Genomic DNA, 19,919 nt, shown 5'->3' with positions numbered 1-19,919 from the left:
GTTCATTGGAAGGAGAGTTCTTTATAGAGAAAGTATTGTGAAAAAGTGTGACTTCCTTTAAAGTTTTTAATTATATATTGTGTCGATACAATTAAAATATCACAGCCAACTTCCACACGAAATGTGTGACTTATAATTTGTCGACCCATTTCATGGTCACGTTTAATTGAAATGCTATCAAAAACTGTACCAGTGAACATGTTAGGAACGTATTGCCATGTAATTTTATAGATATGTTAGACGGTGGCGCTACATTTCCTGATCGAAGAAAATAATCTAGTAGTTTTGGTGGTGATGTTATTTCATCTAAGAAAAATAGTTGCGACACCGGTTATTTTAGATACAAATTCTATGCTGTCCCTGTGTGGTCATCCCGAGCGAAAAAAATGACTCAAAACGTATAAGCATATACGTATTTTTTCAGTATATGTAAGGATATGTTGATATACTGTTAGCATTCAGCATATGATATATACGTTTATATACTGCTATCAGTAAATATATACGGTTTTATACTGTGACCAGTATTTAATCAAATACATTTGTGTACTTACTAATGTAACAATCAGTCTATGATGAGCTTTTGTCGGGGCAACATATCTGTCACATAAATTTTACGGAGTAAGAGTAATATTCACCTTAACATTTTAAGTTAGTAACATTAGTAAATTCATGAAACAAATTCTACTTATCGCTTTCACATTATTGTTGATTTCTCTAGTTAGGTCTCGGTGTAGGTTCATTTCTCGTTAGGTGTCTGTGTAGGATCTGTTCTCGTTAGGTCTCTGTGTATTGTTTCTCTCGCTAGGATATCTTCTGTATCTTCTTAGGTCTTAGGAATTAGCAAATAATATGACAATGAAAAGTAGAATTTGTTTCATAATTTCCAATGATTTAGTCGCCTTTTGGATTGACTTGAAGCGTGTTGCGTTGGTTTACTAAAGAGGAACCCTTGATGAGGTAAGATCTTTCGGGCGAGGCAACTAACGATATATATGATGAGTTAAAAGCTGAATCAAGACTGTACGGACACGTACACTCATTTCCTTGAAACGTATTTACTTTCTTCAAAAATTAAATAAAATTAAATCAGAATTTTATTACAAAAGAAATGATTAGAAGAAATTACATATTAGAAAGTGTATGGAGATATACTGATTACGGATATAAACGTATATGCTGGTATACTGATCACGTATATATACTGAAATTTCATATACTGCCATATACGTATTTTGTATGGGCTTAAGTCGAAAAAAGGGTAATACCCTGCAGTATTTGTAAGGAAATTCTCATATACGTTTTAATACTTTTTCTATCATTTTTTTTCGCTCGGGATGCTCTCTAAAATCCATCACATAACTTGGTATAAAATAAAAAGTCTCATTTTTGTTTGCTTATTGTCCTTGGCTACGCCTTGGATTAACTAAATTCACATGAAAACTCAACTTTTTTTTTATTCGTTGACATATACTTGCTACTGGTACACTTAGGAATTTTACGTATAATAAGTACAATGAACCATTGGTCTCACCGTCGTTGATGAAGTGAACATAAGATCAATGGCTCACTCATCCGTAAATTGTACATGTTACACGTAAAATTCTGCAAAGTACAAAGTACGTATCAAAATTAAATGTTGGTTTCACACGTACAATGCTTACGTCTACAATGTACATATTAAATTTTATCTTCCTAGGTGAAATAATAGCAGTGAAAAAGTGCTATTATTTCGCTGTCGGTAGATAAATAGCGTATTCACCTCTGTCCAAATGTTTATTTAGACACTTGGGGTTATACCATTCGCCTTCGGCTCATGCAATAACTCCCCAAGTGTCTAAATACACATGTGGGACAGAGGTGAATAATCTACTATTACTTTTATGTGTGTATATTTAGTAAGATTTTATAAAACCTAATGATTTGAGATCAATCATTGAGCCTTAATTTAAGGTTAATATTTAGTGAACAAGGAATACTATCTGCTATCCAAATTTTCGAGATTTCGAGACTTTGTTTAACAGAATAGAATTCTCCTATGTAGGACAGTAGTACAAGTTGGACGTTATTTCCAAAACGTAGGACACTGAGGGAGGAAATAATACAGCAGGAACCAAAGAGGTTAGAAGAGGATGCATAAATATTGAAAAAACCATGATGTCGTTCAAATTTTGTTGAATGTCTCAGCGTGTTCTTTCAGAACCTATGAATTTTCATTCAACATTAACACATCAGTCAAAAACCCTTAAAAGGTAAAAGTGACCCAAATGTCGGTATTAACTTCCAAAAGGACTAAAATCGTTGAACGTGCCACTTTCCGCTGCATTACTCCACTAGGAAGAGTCATTGATGTTATAGAAATGATAGAATCCTTAGGGTGGAACTGGGCCAGATAATATGCTATCAAAAGTGCGGCAAAATGGTAGGCCTACATCCATGGCTCATATGGCTCAATATCATGATTAAGAGTATTTCGATCACTGTCTCGAAATTCAAGGAAACAATAGCAAATCAGCTTCATTGAAATTTCGTGCTGAAATACTTGTCATTGTGCTCGTTGCAAGGATGCAGACTGGATAAAAAGTAAAAGACGAAAACAATGATCTGCTTCATGTTCTTTTAATTAATTTTATGTCAACTGATTGCAAGTTTTACTAAATTTTTGAAAATAATCCAGACATTTGGAACACGATAGCAGGTGCCCTCATGTAGTAATTTGAGCTTGCGATTTATCGTTATAACTCTTTCCATTGAAATTATTCACCTTCAATTTGAAAAGCACTCATGCCAAAATTGCAGTGGCATTTATATTGACTAGCGTACGGCTGAGGATCATCGGCGGAGGTGATCTTCTCACATCTCTTGAACAAACCGCAACCGACCGATGTACATCCAATCGTACACTTCAAGATGCAAGTTTTCTGACCAGTAATCAATTTACCATGAGCATCGCAAGATAGTAATTCACTTTCATCACCACTGGCCAATTGAATGAATTCTGGATTTTCCGATTCAGCTGGTAATCCTGCAGCTAATGTAGCCGCAAATAGGATGAGAACAATCTTTGCTGAACACATTTTTCGGTAGTTTAACTTTATTTTTTGTTTCAATGAGAGTCAAAGTCTTACTGTGCTGTCGAATGGATATACAGACTATTTTATACACGCTGATAGGTTCGAGCGTTACAATAAACACTGAATGAAGTTATTATGATTCGTTAAACATGGATGTAACGTAAATATATAATAGAGAGATTGCGATTTTCACTTGTAATGAAGTGAACGTAACACTTGATGACTCTCCTCCACATATACTTTGTATGGAGAATCTATAACATAACATTTAATGTTTATCTGTTTGTTGGTTTGTTTGTTTGTCTCTCTATAGCAGCCTTTCATGAGTTGTTTGACGCACGGTTTTTTGCCTGTTTACGTCAATGTAGAAAAATCCGAGTAGCTTACTAGTTTACTTATAAATTTCACTTAAACGTCAACTTGTAATTATAAGTGAAAATTGTTATCGCTATTCGTGCGCACTCGTAAAAATATGTAGATGGAAAAGTTTTGAGACTGACTTTGCATACATATATGTGAATCAGCAAAGCACCTAACAGGGTAATAGAGGTTTCTATTCCTATTACCATGCTAGGTGCTTTGGAATCAGTCTTTCAAAAAATAGATTTTGACATGCCAAAATTCAAAACAATTTTTCAAAGTTGGTTCCAATCATCACTTAGAGTTTGCGTTACATCTGGTGTTGTTACGAATATTCTGTAATGTGTAAAGTTCGTCGCTTAGAAACACGTTCGTGATTCTACAACATAAAACAAGTTTAAAATTTCACTCGTTTTTCTTGTTGATAATGATTTGGTTTGATATTGAACTTGAAATTCGATAATTAAGACGTAAAAATAGTTTGTTTGTTTTTTTAAATAATTTATGACAAATTTTGATTTCTTCAGGTTTGGTCTACTACAATCGCTAAAACGAACTGGTGTGCACCAGCTGGTCACATACAATTACAAATGGGACCAGCTGGTGCAAAATAACGTATGCACACCAGTTTGTTTTAGCGTTTGTATTATTGTTTTTTTTTTAATGAAAGCAGTGAGATTTATAGCTCATCCAATGCCCTTTGAACTAAAACACACTAAATAAAGTTCTGAAAAATAAATACAAGCTAACGCCGCCCTGTACGAAGCACCTATCCGTATTAAAAGAAATTGATCAGTGTCAAATAACGGTTTCTTCTCGTAAAATAGTGTCAATTTCACAAAGCTAACCTCAAACAATGACAGTTCCATATAAATTTTTGTAACATTGTTGTTAGCTTTGTGAAAATGACAGCTCATTTGACATCTCAATCGACGTTGACAATTCATTGTCACACTTACGACGTGCCTAAAATTTGAATTTCAAGTGAACTATTCAATCAAAAAGTGAACCGAAAAGTAGCTTTCAACGCTTCCTTGTATGAAAATGACGCTGCGTTAGAAAGTATTACGCACTTTTCATTTTGAATTTCGACCGCATTTACGGCGTCAATAATCTATTGCCGGAGGCAATATCGACAGCCCTGTACGAGGTCAAATTTCTAATTAAACAGCTATGTGCCGCTATATTTACCTATATTTCACTATAAATAAACATTTTACAGATGAATATGCTTATATGCCAGTATGTAGCTCAGTATACGTATACATAGATGTCCATATATGGGATGCCTGAAAGGACCAACACACATAACCAAAGGCCCGTAGCTACGGGGGGGCTAGTGGGGGCTGAGCCCCCTATGGAATTTCCAAAAAACCGTTTTTTTTTCCCATACAAAATTTTTTTTAACGTCGTTCAGCCCCCTCTGGGATGTCTGAGAAATGGTTTCTAGCTACGGGCCTGCATAACCAATTACATATCTCTAAACAGAAACTCTCTAAGTGGCATTTTTCCCAATATATTTTATACTTTTACTAAAATCTAATATGGCCGCCCACGGTTGGTTTGAAACGAGATTAAATAGGGACCGCCGACCACCAATAATTTTTTGTCATATTTTTAATGAGTAATGGACAAGAACTTCACACAGGAAAAAATTAGCCCGAACCCCTGGGCCGTTTCTAAGAACCAGTGGATGCGACTACCACAAGCAGTCAGGTACAGTCTAAGCACATATTTTAATGGGGATCGGTAGAGGGAACGATTCTAACATATACTGTGGGCTCATGCCTTTTTATCAGAGAATGAAGTGAGAGAGATGATGAGTTTCACATTATAGGCTTAAGAAGAAGAACATAATCTAGTTTATGATGTTTTTTGATGGTATTTTATCCAGGAAATTATAATGGGACACTCCTTCACACTATATCCGAGACTATATCTGCCTTGATTTCATCGAAGCGAAGTAGGGGTGCCGTGGGCTATTTTAGATACCCTCCTAAAATATGTTCAGTATCTATGATACAGACCCGTCCGTCATATATACCGCATCCAATTGTTTAAGGCACTGAACGTTTTAAATGACCAAAATCCACTGTATGATTCAAATTTTGTTTATCAACGGCCTTTCTCTTGAGACAATGAAGACAATAAGTATGATCTGCTTCGTGTTTTTTTATTGATTTAAATCTACTGATTACCGATGTATACAGTGTCATAACCAAGTTGATAAATAATGAGGAATGTTTGAAGAAAAAACTCCAACCATAAGAAACACGATAGCGTGTATGAGGTTGAGGTACCCTCATGTGGTAGTCGATACATCGTTTTAAAAAGACTTTCCATGGAGACTACGAGCTTTCGGAAGCAAAAGCATTCATTCCAAAGTTGCAGTGGCATTTATATTGACTACGGTACGACTCAACAGCATCGTCAGAGGTGATCCTTTCACATTTCTTGAACAAACCGCATCCGACCGACGTACATCCAATCGTACACTTCAATATGCACGTTTTTTGTCCAGTAAACACTTTGCCGTGAGCATCGCAGGACAGTAGCTCAGTTGCATCGTCAAAATTGTCCCATTCAGCTGGTGATCCTGCAGCCAATGCAACCGCAAATAGGAGGAACACAATCTTTATTGACAGCATTTTTTTTTTCGAACGTTTAAGTTTTTTGAACTTCAAAGTGAGAGCGTAAAACTCCTACTGGGCTGTCAAGTAGATTAACAGACGATTTTATACCCATTAATACTAATCAAACGCTTCTTACCACTAGACAATCAACGAATGTGAATATAACTGTAACAAATTACACAGGATCAAAATAAGTAAGTTATGCCACGACCAGAAATATTAATTAAATTAAACATTTTAATGTAGACGTATTCGTAAATTGATCAAATATGTGCAGCTGTTTTTGTTTGAGTTAAGTATGTAAGAATCTACGACTTACATCAATTCTGGAGAAATATTTTTGGATCTGTTAGAATCACTTGGTTAAACATTTGAAGAATTTTCTGACAAAAACAATAACTTTGTGGTTTCAAAAGATTAAATTAGATTAGATTAGCGATGTCCATTGAGAATTATTTTTTAATTCATTTGCTCATTCTTTGATTCACCCAAAGGTTTCCGCTTCCAAGGTTTTTCACTTGAGATAACTTTCGATTACACCGAACTTTCTTAATCACGAGTAAGCGAGCAACTTTCTTGTAAACTGCCTTTAACGCCCAATGTCCAAGAGGTGTCCGCTTGTAAATTTCATTAGACTTCTAAAGAAACGAAAGCCAGAGGAAAGCTATAGGCCTCATAAGTTTGAAGCAATGTTATGCTAGAAAGCTGCCTTGGTCCCAGCGATTGGCGTAACCTTTCAACACACAACCTTCAATCTGACAATACTCTTTGATATTACAATAGCACCCCATTTTCTTAAAACTTTCGCATAATTAAGTAGTATCCAGGCACCTTCAAAAAATATTGGCGATTTTGACATGACCAAAACTTAAGAGAATATACCTCAAAGTGTGTTCCAATCAATTTAGAATCTCATTTAATGTTATGTTACAATAATATAATTTTTTGTCAATTATTTAACCAAATCGAATGTGAATTACTTTTGTCACGACTTGGTTGTGAGCCTGGGTTGGCTATGATGATGTAAAATCAAAGAAAAATTAAAATTGTTTTCAATTAAGAGGCATTGTTGCTTGCTGAAAAGCATACATTTGGGCGATTTTTAAATACTGGATTTTAGTTTACTTTTGATGATATCTTTCCATCAGTATCCTTTTTGAAAAATGTACGACCGCAATTCCGACCACGAATTTGGTAGCTTTCAACAGAAAATACATTTTCGTCGTCTGCTCCTGCCTGGTTTACGTTACTCTGTCGTGCCAAATGTATACAAGTTCGAAGCAGGCAAAACAAATAATTTTCAATAAATTTTCCGCCGACCAGCGATACAACGAATAACAAATAAACTAAAGTGCTTCCGTAATTTTTAAGATTGCTGCCGACATTTATGTAAAATGTAAAAATATAAAACGTTGAACACTTCTTGAATTTGATTCTGTAAACGATTCCTTTCCGAATCATCTTCTTTGTTATGTTACATCTGTTATTGTATGCTGTTCTCTCATCATGTTGTGTGGTATATTACCTATCTTTCACTTTGAACAAAGCTTGTTATTTTCTGGCTATAGATGGTTTTGTATTTGTTTCGTATTTGCAGATGTCTGGTATGGTCTTAGCCCTTGTTTGCATCTATTTTCGTACGAGTGTTGTGTAATAACTAACTAGCACTTTGCTTAGACCGATTTTGTCATGTTGTTTTCTTTCAATGTTGCGTGTAATATTATCTAATTCCAGGAACGGACTGACCATCCTGTGAATTGGGGCGACTCCCCAAGGACCTTTAGGATTTTCGCATGTAAAATTTTAATTAACTTTTAATTTTTGGGCATTTTACAAATGTTTGAGAGACTTTTTCGTGTTAGTCAGGCCATTCCTGATTCTTTAGCTTGAATAAGTTTGTTCTTTTGTACCGTAGTTTGTGCAATGCAGCAGGTTGCACATATCGTTGATTTGCTGACATGTGTGAGGTGTAAAAATTTCTATTGACTAGAGTTAATAGCTGAATAATGTAGCTTTAAAATGGCACTAGCAAGTTGGAAATCGACCGAGAAATCATGTTATGGACCCGTAGACTGTATACAAATTAAAAGACGGATGATTTGCTTCGTGTGTTTACCATTAATTTTAAATCATGACTAAAGCTGTGGACTGTAATAACCAATACTAAATGCCTGAATAGAATCCACGCATTAGGAACACAATGGCGTAAAATTAGGAAACCTTCCGTAGAAGCCGATTTTTGGTATATTCCGCCGAAATTATTCAACTCCGGCGATTGCTAAAACGCTCATTCCAAAGTTGGAGTGGCATTTATATTAACTAGCGCACGGCTCAACAGCATCGGCAGAAAAAGTCATCTTCTCACACTTCTTGAACAAACCGCATCCGACCGATGTACATCCAACCGTACATTTCAAGATGCAAGTTTTTTGACCAGTAATCAATTTGCCATGAGCATCGCAAGACAGTAACTCACTAGCATCACTGTTGGCCAATTGAATGTGAAGCCAATGCAACCACAAGTAGGAGGTAAACAATCTTTACTGAGAACATTTTTTTTCACTAAACAAAGCTCAATGTACTGAATCACATGGATGCAAGATAATGGGTAATGACCTTTCTGCATCTAAATTAGCCATTTTAATGTATTCTTTAGTTGATAAAGATGGTCAATTGCTTCAATTTTTCGAATAAATATATTAAACAAATGATAGCAATTACATACCTACGACCTACATCAATACCAGAGAAATGTATTTGCATCGTTAAAAATCATCTGATTAAATATTTGAAAAACAAGTGTGTGATCAAATGTAAATCATTTAAAATGCTTTTTAGCGTTTTGTCTTTGATTTTAGAACTTCCGAAGATTCAGAAATAGGACAGATTAAGACACCCAAAAAAGCTGGCCGAGTGTCTAGTTTCATTGTCATGTACGTACATAGAACAGGTATTCAAATTTTTATTTTGACGATGGGCGAGGTTATAGGCCGACCCTAATAATATAAATTTGGAAGCCCGTACGTACTGTATTTTAGGTGATTAAATATGAGCAAAACCAACGCACTGTCTAGCACCGAAGCTGACTTTGACGTCACTCAAATAGAGGACTGAACCGATCAAAGTTGGCCATTCTTTTTCATACAATGGCTATCAAAAATTTTAAAAAAATAGTCAACAGGTGTGTTTTTGGCCTTCTAATTGAGTGATGTCAAAGTCAGCTTCGGTGCTTGACAGTGCTTTGGCAAAACGAATGTAAAAAGCATCTACCTATATATGATTTATAACATGCAATGGTTATTTGGATCACAAGGGACGAAAGTAAAAAAATTCAACCGTGTGCGAAGTTTGCAGCCCGTGGCCGAAGGCCTGGTAAAAGAAATAGTTATTTGTGTATCTGTTTTGGACGATTGTTTTTAGGCAATTTCGTGAGTTGTAGCCCGAACGAAGTGAGGGCTACATGCGAAAGTGCCTAAAAACAATCGTCCAAAACAGACACTCAAAAAATTTTTCATGTAAGGGGTCGAAAACCAGAGAAAAATCTCAAAACTCCCTCATTTTCGGCCCCGACACATGAAAAATTTATAAATTATTGGCAACGTTCTTTTCTATCACAACAATCACAGTGATCACAACGACACCAGACGGAACACATGTTGTTGCTGTCATTTACTTTCGCATCCTCGTTTGAGGGGCGAAAGTACTTTCGCTCCTCTGTTGGGAGGCGAAAGTATTTTCGCACCTCTTGTGATGTCGTGGCTAACTGAGAGCTGAATTTTCTCATTCGGGAAGCGAAAATTACAACTTTCGTAGTTGGTGTAATGAAAACATGATTGATCCACTAGTCAACGCTTCAAGGACGCTAAGACGGACGTAAATACGTAGGTTTATCGCACTGCTCACATATATCATTTTACAATCATAAGTCGACGTTTTTCGTCACTGCACCTACGATCGAAAAATTAAATTTTTCAGTACTTCTCAGTTATGCAACCGAGGTGCCAAGTCATCGGGAATACGATATTTCTATTGTTTAAATTAGCTAAAATCGTTCAAAACCGGTTTTAACAATAGAAATATCATATTCCCAACTGACGCTAGATGCTAGTGTTTGTTGGCCTTCATCACTGGCCAATTTAATGGATTCAGAATTTTTTGAAAGCTTTCCGATTCCGAACCTTCAAGTAATTATATCGTTAAGCTTATTCCCTTGACTGAAAGTCAGGGTCTTACGCCAGAAAATACCGAAAAATGTCTGTAACCATACATGTACACTTTGATTGAAAATGTATGAAATGTTATGAAAAACGTTAATGTCTGTAACCGTTTTTTTCTTGTGGGCAGGATAACTCGAGTAATTCTTAACCAATTTCAACAATTTTTTTTTTAATCGATGTGGAATTAAATTCTCGAGGCTAAGTTCGAAGATGAGCCATGTGGGATTAAGAATCTGGAAGTTATTCCAGAAAAACCTGATTTTACACTGTTGATAACTTCTCTATTAAATACGATACGATTACTTTGATGAAATTTGATTTTTTTTGGATGTGTGTGTAAATCATGTGAATTTGTTTTCGCCAACGATTGATATTAGAATTTATGGTAGACTATCAACTTGATAGTTGACTATCAACTTGTGAAATGTTATGAAAAACGTTAAATGTCTGTAACCGTTTTTTCTTGTGGGCAGGATAACTCGAGTAATTCTTAACCAATTTCAACAAATTTTTTTTTATCGATGTGGAATTAAATTGTCGAGGCTAAGTTCGAAGATGAGCCATGTGGGATTAAGAATCTGGAAGTTATTCCAGGAAAACCTGATTTTACACTGTTGATAATTTCTCTATTAAATACGATACGATTGCTTTGGTGAAATTTGATTTTTTTAGGGTGTGTGTAAATCATTTGAATTTGTTTTCGCCAACGAATTATATTAGAATTGATGGTATACAATCAACTTGATAATTGACTATCAAATTTGACAGTTGACTATCAACTTGCTTGATAGTTGACTATCAAATTCGACAGTTGACTATCAAATTTGATAGTTGGCTATTTGAATATCAATTATGAATTTATGTATAAAAAGAACGCATTAGCTATGTCTTTTGTCACTCCAGAATCATCTTATAAAGAGTACACATCGATCTAATGATCTATGATCTAATACCATAAAATGTTTGTCGCCTAACAATGTACAATTATCAAAAATTAAAAAGTATCACATTTTTGTTTTATGTGTGTTTTACCTATTGAAAACGAAAATGTGATACTTTTTAATTTTTGATAATTGTATGAAATGTGAAGAAAAACGTAATTGTTTGTAACCTATTTTTTTTTTGTCACCACGATAACTTGAGTAATTCATAACCGATTTTGATGATTTTTTTTTAATCGACGAGGAATGGGATTCCTGAGGCTAAGTTCGACGATAAGCTATGTGTGATCAACGCTTCGGAAGTTATGCCAAAAAATAGAAATGTAATAAATGAACAATATAGTTGATTTTCGATAATTGGTATTTGATAATTGCTATTTTATATTTTATTAATTAACAAGCAGCATATACCTAAAATTACATATACACTACAGTGAGTATATAGTATTACAAAAGTCAAGCAATTCTAACATTAGACAACTTCGACGAGTTACGGTATCGTAATGCAATATTAGACAGCTCGGACGAGCGATAAGTTTGATATTAGATCAAACCTAATATTGGACAACTCTGACGAGTGTGAAGTTTGCGGCCCGAGCGAAGCGAGGGTCGTAATTCACACGAGTTGCAGTATCGTATTGCAATATTAGACAGCTCGGACGAACGTTAAGTTTGCGGCCAAAGCAAACCAAACATTAGACAACTACGACGACTGAAGTTTGCGGAGCGAAGCCTGGGTTGTAATTCACACGAGTTGCGGTATCGTATTGCAATATTAGACAGCTCGGACGAGCGAGAAGTTTGCGATTAGACTAAAACTTATTATTAGACAACTCTGACGAGTGTGAAGTAATTCACAAGAGTTGCAGTGTCGTATTGCAATATTAGACAGCTCGGACGAGCGATAAGTTTGCGGCCAAAGCAAACCAAACATTAGACAACTACGACGACTAAAGTTTGTGGAGCGAAGCGAGGGTTGTAATTCACACGAGCTGCGGTTATTCCCTTGACTGAAAGTCAGGGTCTTACACCAGAAAATACCGAAATATGTGGGTAACAAAAAAGTTTACTGTGCTTGAAAATGTATGAAATGGCATGAAAAACGTTTAATCTGGGTAACAAAAAATCGTTCAAGGCACGATTTTTTTTTTAAATATATGGAAGTAAAATACCAACGCTAAGTTCGAAGATGGGCTATGTGGGACGAAGGATCTGGAAGCTATGCCATAAAAACAGGATTTTACACTGTTGATTATAGCCTCAATCGAAAAAGATTACTTTGATGAAATTTGAATTTGTTGCGTAGTGTGTGTAAATCGTATAAGTATGTTTTCGATGATGTGCATGAAACAAATAGGAAGAAAAATTTCGTCAGTACATGCCCAGCCTCTAACCGGTAAACATCTCTTGTTAGTGAACTGCTAACAACTTGATAGTTGACTAACAAATTTGATAGTTGACTAACAAATCTGATAGTTGACTAACAAATCTGATAGTTGACTAACAAATCTGATAGTTGACTAACAAATCTGATAGTTGACTAACAAATCAGATAGTTGACTAACAAAAATCCGTCTACTAAATACCAAAGAAAGATGTTTTTACTGTCTTACGGCAGAAAAATGCCTGCTTTCAAATGAAATGTGGTACATGTCGCGAGAAGGCGTTTTGTTCGTTCCTAGGGAATTCATCCTTCTACGAAATGTAATGAGAAGGCGTTTTGTTCGTTCCCAGGGAATTCATCCTTCTACGAAATGGGTTTTTTTTTAAATTTTTTACCAAAGTGAAAAGGCCTCTCATCGTTCCATATTCGTTAAACTTCGCATCTACTCTGATTCAATTCGACAAAATGGCAATCAAACAGAATAATACATAGCTCATACGAGTTTGATTGGTTGATTGAAAATCTTGCTGCAAATTTATAAGAAACATAAGAACTCAAAGATCATTCGGTCTTACGTTCAAAGATTTTTTGAAGAATTTTGTTGTAATGTATAGAGTAATCGATATATTAATGTTCTAAATTTGACAATTTTTTTAGGAATACAGCATATGTAAAAATAAATTAGGATCAAATGTAGGCATTTGTATCAGTGATGCTTCGGAAGTTCAACAATGAAAATGATCAAAAAGATATTGAAAAAAATTATCAGTCAAGGGACCTGACCCGCCCAAAAGGTGGGACCTAGTTTGATAATATATTTCTGAAACATTTGATTGATTTTTCAATAGAAAAAATGTTAGAACGCTCAACCATCTTGACACTATCAAAATTGTTTGAAGCTATTAGTATTTGAGTACTGTTGCAAAACGTGTTAGAATCAATAAAAGTCTCGAAGACTACATGCAAAATTCTTTTTGCCATCGTAAGACTTCACTGTGACGATGATCGATAAATAAAATAAACATTTTTTAACCTTTTTTTCTAGTTAATTTATTAATAAAACTAAACATGTGAAAAAACGTAGTTTACAAAGGGGTAACTATTCCTTTACTCTGATAGCGAATCTGGAGTTGTCGCATTGCAGCAGTGTTCACTTAAGCAGATTTTCTAAAAATTCTAACAGACTGGGAATATCCGGGTTTTCGGGAGCTGCCTGATTATCAGGAGTATTTAGATTTGTAGGATCTGCCGGTGTTACTGGAGTCGCTGGCGTTGCAGGAGTTGCTGGCGTTGCAGGAGTTGCAGGAGTTGCTGGCGTTGCAGCAGTTGCAGCAGTTGCTTCTTGAGCAGATCTTTTCACTTTTGCTGCAGGTGTAGCCGGAGTTGCTGGGGTGGCTGGAGTTGCTGCAGTGGCTGGTGTTGCAGCTGGTCAACGTATGTTCAATTAAATTACTTTGGTTTGAACCCATTGCAAAAAATTCGGACTTACCATGCACCACAGATACCAAAGTATCACGGCAGCGAACATTATTATTGTTGTATTCATTTTGAAGAGCTTTGGAATTTGGTTTTCCTTTTAGACGTTGTCGTTTCACAGTTAACAAATTTCTTAAAGTTTGGCATCGTTGCAGCCAGCTTTTATACAAAAACTGAACCTCTGGTTTGTGCTGTAGTATTAGTAAACAATTTTACAAAAAATAAAAAATTTACATTGCAGTCTTTTAACTTTTGAACAACAACAACATATTTGTCACGGTACTAATATAACGTACAATGATACATTTTCCACAATTATTTCTAGTAGTGGTTACAATAGTTTTAGGGGCCGTACACAAATTACGTCACGCTATTTTATTGAATTTCAAATTGGAATTTCTTATTCTATCCTGAGCTGGGAACTTTTTGTCAATTCTTTACAAAATGTTTTTTTGGTAAACGTTTTTGTTTGCTGAATGAATCATCAGTTATATCAGTTACTATGCTAATAACCTATATATTTGTTTCTCAATTTGTTATTTGAAGAAAGTTTACAGTTTAAATTAAACCTGATAATTGTAATTGTAACGGTCTGACATTATTCAAAACAAAAACTAATGACGAGGTGAACCCGGGATGAAAATGGGCGCAAATCGAATATTTTGGGAAGTTATGTAAAATATTTTCGTTTTCCAAATTTTCCATCAGACCATGAGACACGCGTATCTTTGTTTGCAATTTTAATCCAATTTATGCAAAAACAAGTGTAAGAAAATTGTTACACATTAGCATAGTCCACTGCTTAAGTGGCAATATATGTTGATTCACTCAGCAAACAATACTTTTTCTAAAAAAACACCCATTCTTTGCAAATATCCCCAGCTTTTTGATCATTTTTGTTGATGACACAATTGGAAAATGTATCATTCCACGTTGTATGCTAAAGTACCGTAACAAATGTGTTGTTGTTGAAAAGTTAAAAAGCAGCAATGTTTGGATTTTTGTGAAATTGTTTACTAATACTACAGCACAAACCAGAGTTATAAAAGCAGGCTGCAGAGATGCCAAACTTTAAGTAATTTATTATCTGTGAAACGACAAAGTGTTAAAAAATAGGTCTTCAAAATGAATACAACAATAATGATGTTCGCTGTCGTGATAATTTTGGTATCTGTGGTCCATGGTAAGTCTGAATTTTTGGAATTCGAAAGAAAATAAATTTAATTGAACATGAAACGATTGTTTTGAATAGCTGCAACTCCAGCCACAGCTGCAACTGCAGCAACTCCAGCCACCGCAGCACCCGCAGCGAAAAGTTAAACGATCTGCTCAAGCTCCTCCAGCCGCACCAGCAGCTCCTGCAAATCCGGCAAACCCTGCAAATCCAGCTACTCCAGGATTGTTAGGATTGTAAGAAATCTGCTCATATAGGCATTGCAGCAACTCTGTTCTCGCTATAAGAGTTCAGAATATTTATATTTATGCCTCTGTAAACTACGCTTTTTCATATGTTTAAAAAACAGACCCCTACTCCGACTGTTTTATTAATATATAAACTAGAAGAAAATTTTTATTTTATTTATCGACATCGATCATCGTCATTATGAAATTTAACAATTGTCAAAACAACTATTTGTTTTTACCTTAAATTCGCCGTAACTTCGTCACACTCATACTTTAAGGTTGTTGAGAAATTGTATCTCACAATCACTCGTGGAAATACTAATCTAGACGGCCATTAGAAATGAATCACATCAGAGTACACACGAACGGAGGGAAAGAAAGTAAAAGGTCAGTTACAATTGTACGATCGATCAATAAAAGTGAATTCACGGGGACAGTATCCCCAATCGATAGTGTTTCAATTCATTAGTGAAGTAGAATTCCCAACAAGTGGCGCAGCCTGAAAACAACAGTAAAATAATCCTGTCAGTGAAGCTCCGAACAACTACAATTTGTGAATGTTTAGTGAATATTTAGTTGTGTGTCGAGGACGATTTACACTAAAGCGTCGCCGCCGATGAAAAAATTTGGTCGCCATCATCGCTTGTGAATACCGAAGCAAGATGAATATTTCTATGGACGAAGCACCAGGATACAATTTTTGAAATGGATTTGTTGAAAAAAAAAAAGAAAAGAATTACGCGAAAGCTTAAGCCAATGGTGGATAAGGCGTCAGCATTTTGACGGAAAATATAAGGAACGTCATTACAGCTAGTACAGAAAGAGCCTTCCCCCAATGTGGTTACATCAGTCGTTGGTTTGTTGGTTGCTTAAAATCCAGTCGTGGTCGCAACAAAAGTGGAATCGGTGATTCGACCGTATACGTTGGTTGGTGGCTTATTTCGAATCAGTCGTTGGTTCGTTGATTGCTGAAAATCCAATCTTTACAATATGGGTTGAGCGTCGCACTATGCATTTGTTGGCCATGATACAGCATAGAAAGCAATCTACATTATTGGCTGCAGGATAAGTTGTGCTCGGAGGTTTCGCTGAATAGTTCATTTTCGACCAGGTGAGTGACTCTAGGACGTTATTGGATTTAGTTTGTGGCTACGGTTGAGTTGAGATGTTCCTGTTGAGTAGAGTCTGGGGTGTTGAGGTCGGGCCTTTGAGAGAACGTGGAGCTGCTTGCTGTTTGAGTTAGATTGCTGTTTTTCCAGTTGCTTTCAGAGAAATGGAAAAGTTCATGCTCACTTCACAGCGGTTTTTTTTGTAATTTTGCTGAGCTCATTTATGTTCCGTGGATATTGTTTTACAAATCTGTAACTTGAGCGGTGAACGATTTAGACATTTCTTAGGTGGAGGGTTTGAGTAGGGGAAATCGGTTAGAGAGGATGAGATGTAGACAGCTTGCAGTTGATGAGGACGACGTTTTCGTGTGGGAGTTAGCGCCTAGGAGGCTGGGGAGTGGACGTTGTTAAGGGAGAGGTGTTGCTGTGATTTAGATTGACAGTGGACAAAGACAAGCGGTCGAGAATGAACTGTTTTAGCGTTGTGGCAACGCGTACAGTGATTATGAACATTAACTGGTGCGAGAAAGATTGTATGCGGAAAACAGAGCCACTGCAATGAGATAAGTTTGTAACACACAATGGTTACAAGCGGGCAACGGACACGAAAAGTAGCAACTAGTGCATCAATGTGATTGAGAAAGGCAAATTGGTAAAGTTCTTGAAGGCCTGACCATTGATACTTGGAAGTCGAACAATGTTTGATAAGAGTAGAGGTGATAATATTTACTGGGGATGTGGCCGGAGTCAGCTCACCAGAGTGTGGGATTGGACACAGGCAGTAAATATTCTCTCAAGAAGCCTTGAAATTTATCTTAGCAGATCAAGCGGTGGATTCCAATGACAAATAATTTTGAAGCTGAAAATCGATAGCAGAGAATGCTCAGTAAATCAATGATTCCGTTATGCATAATCGACATAGTTGAGCGGCACTTATTAAAGCAAAGATTGCCACTTGAGCTGGAAGATGACGAGCTAAGGTGTGGAGGTGACAGCTGTTTTGAGAGAACTGTTTATGGCTACAGTCAACTACACAACTAATGTAACGTAAAGGACGGACGTTCAAATGGTTATCGCTGCTGAGTAGTTGTTGTTGTATTGAACGACTAGTAATGAAAATGGAACGACGGAGGCTTACAAAACATCAAGTCCAGATGGTCTCAACGAGATTCGTAGTGAACGACAGCTGCAGGAGTTACGACTAGGTCGTTCGTGGCGGACTTTTCAATGCATTGGGTGGAGTTTGCTAGAAAACCAGTCGGCGGTTGCAACAACTTGAGCGTTTGTGTCATACATTTCGGTACAATGGATGGTCGAGCCGTAGTGGTCGACGTCGAGTGACAGCGCAAGTTTTCACAGAAATGTATCAAGCCGTAGTGGTCGACATCGAATCACAACCCAAATTCACACGGTAATGATGATCAAGCTGTAGCGGTCGATATCGAAATTCCTTAGTCAGTGGAGACTAGCGACATCCGATAATGGCAAGCCAGTGGAAATGTGGATAGTTTACCAGTGGTTAATTCTGTCCTGACAGAATACCAAGTGATTTCTCAAATTGCTAAAATTTTTGAAGATACTTCATCTGAAATTGGTTTGGTCAGTAGCGGTCTGACAACATGCAGAGCGAAATCGACGATGTCTATGTCTCACGACGAGAAGAATGGTGATACTAAATCAAGTTGGATGGTGGGAGCGACTGAGTCAGCGAGAGAGAAAATGCAACGAAACTCGAAATTCGTTAGTAGCGTACTGGCAGCATGTAATGATTAGAACGAGCAACGTACCCGTAAGAAATGACTTAAGTTAACACCATGGTCGGTCAAACTGTAGAGGTACATAACATATGAGAGAGCAGAGAAACAATTCACGTGATAATGTAAGGTCGAGCCGTAGGTCGGCAGCGAAAGATGGCGCAGAGGTACATTGCGCACAGTAATGGCCTGCTGGTCAAGCAGTAGTGAACAGTAGCGGACTGGGAACATCTGACGGTAGAAAGGAGTTGGCATCAACAGTGGGCTGAACTGACAGCATTCAGTCATGCAGAGAAACACAACGTCGAAATAAGTTCAGACAGTGGTGGACTGTCAAAGAGTGGCAACATTCAAAGCAGAAATAAATCGACAGTATACAACGATCACAACGATGAAGAGAAGCGCAACACCAGGAGTAGTAACAGTGACTAGAACAACTTTAAACCTGAATTGGTCAGTGGCAGACTGACAACATGCAATAACAAACAAGCCGAGAAATTGCTCAGTGGAGTAGTGGCAGCAGAGATGAGATAAAAGCAACATGTAAGTGTACTGGACGACATCGAAATGGAAACGCGCTGATGCAATCCACACCATGTATGATCGAGACGTAGCGGTCGACGACGAATACTCACAGATACGAAATTCACGTGGTAATACATGGTCGAGTCGCAGTGGTCGACAGCAAGAGAAAGTGTAACGATACACAACGCACGGTAAATGATGGTCAAATCGTAGTGGTTGCCATCAAATTGGAAGCGCGAATTCACGCAATGGGTGAATGGTCGAGCCGCAGTGGTCGACATCGAATGAACACAACACATTCAACGAAAAAGCTAGTAAATTTCATGAATTGGTTGGTCAATGGCGGACTGAGATGGTGTTGATGAACAAAATTCAACACCGAAACTGGCTCGTCAGTAGCGAACTAACTGGCAACTGTGACGAGGGAAGCTCCCAATTGGTCAGTATCGGACTGGCAGTAATATCGACAAGAAATCTTGGCAGCATGCAATTACAGAAATCATGATTGTTTTGGTCAGTGCAACATTCAATGAAGACAGTACCGCAGTGGGAACAACGAAAAAGCGAGGAACATGGAAGTATGTTGAGTAGGTGAACATTTTGGAATCAGATTTTCTCGTACCCCTGGTGAAATGAACAATTTGGTTGTTGACAACAAGGTTATGGAAGGTCAAGGTGGGAGTATGTTGAGAATTGTATCTCACAATCACTCGTGGAAATACTAATCTAGACGGCCATTAGAATGAATCACATCAGAGTACACGAACGGAGGAAAGAAAGTAAAAGGTCAGTTACAATTGTACGATCGATCAATAAAAGTGAATTCACGGGGACAGCATCCCCAATCGATAGTGTTTCAATTCATTAGTGAAGTAGAATTCCCAACAAAGGTCATACCCTAATGATATACGTTAACTGCAGAAAACGACATTATTCAGTGTACCCATCTTCACAAATACCGTCTAACTTCTTGCCAAACATGATGATCAAGCTTTCTGACTATACTGCGAAAATGTTGTCATAAGTCATATTTAATAATGAA

At 36.8% G+C, this 19,919-nt stretch overlaps 2 long non-coding RNA genes across 2 annotated transcripts in view; one reads left to right on the top strand and one right to left on the bottom strand.

The window, feature by feature from the left end:
- The window catches only part of LOC119084123, a 142,748-nt gene extending 137,952 nt beyond the window's left edge, over nucleotides 1-4,796 (top strand). Inside the window, exon 3 of the long non-coding RNA XR_005089007.1 lies at nucleotides 4,752-4,796. This is a non-coding gene — a long non-coding RNA (uncharacterized LOC119084123). The remainder of the gene's footprint in view (nucleotides 1-4,751) is intronic.
- A 440-nt stretch (nucleotides 4,797-5,236) lies between these two features.
- Nucleotides 5,237-18,999, bottom strand: LOC119084146. Its single transcript, XR_005089015.1, has 3 exons — nucleotides 18,988-18,999; nucleotides 8,684-8,687; nucleotides 5,237-5,272 (listed from the first exon to the last, which is right to left on the bottom strand). It is a non-coding gene; the product is annotated as an uncharacterized LOC119084146 (long non-coding RNA).
- Nucleotides 19,000-19,919: the final 920 nt, after the last annotated feature.

The sequence above is a fragment of the Bradysia coprophila genome, unplaced genomic scaffold (assembly GCF_014529535.1).
Source record: "Bradysia coprophila strain Holo2 unplaced genomic scaffold, BU_Bcop_v1 contig_732, whole genome shotgun sequence".
Lineage (NCBI taxonomy): Eukaryota > Metazoa > Arthropoda > Insecta > Diptera > Sciaridae > Bradysia > Bradysia coprophila.
This window is presented reverse-complemented; position numbering and strand designations above follow the sequence as displayed.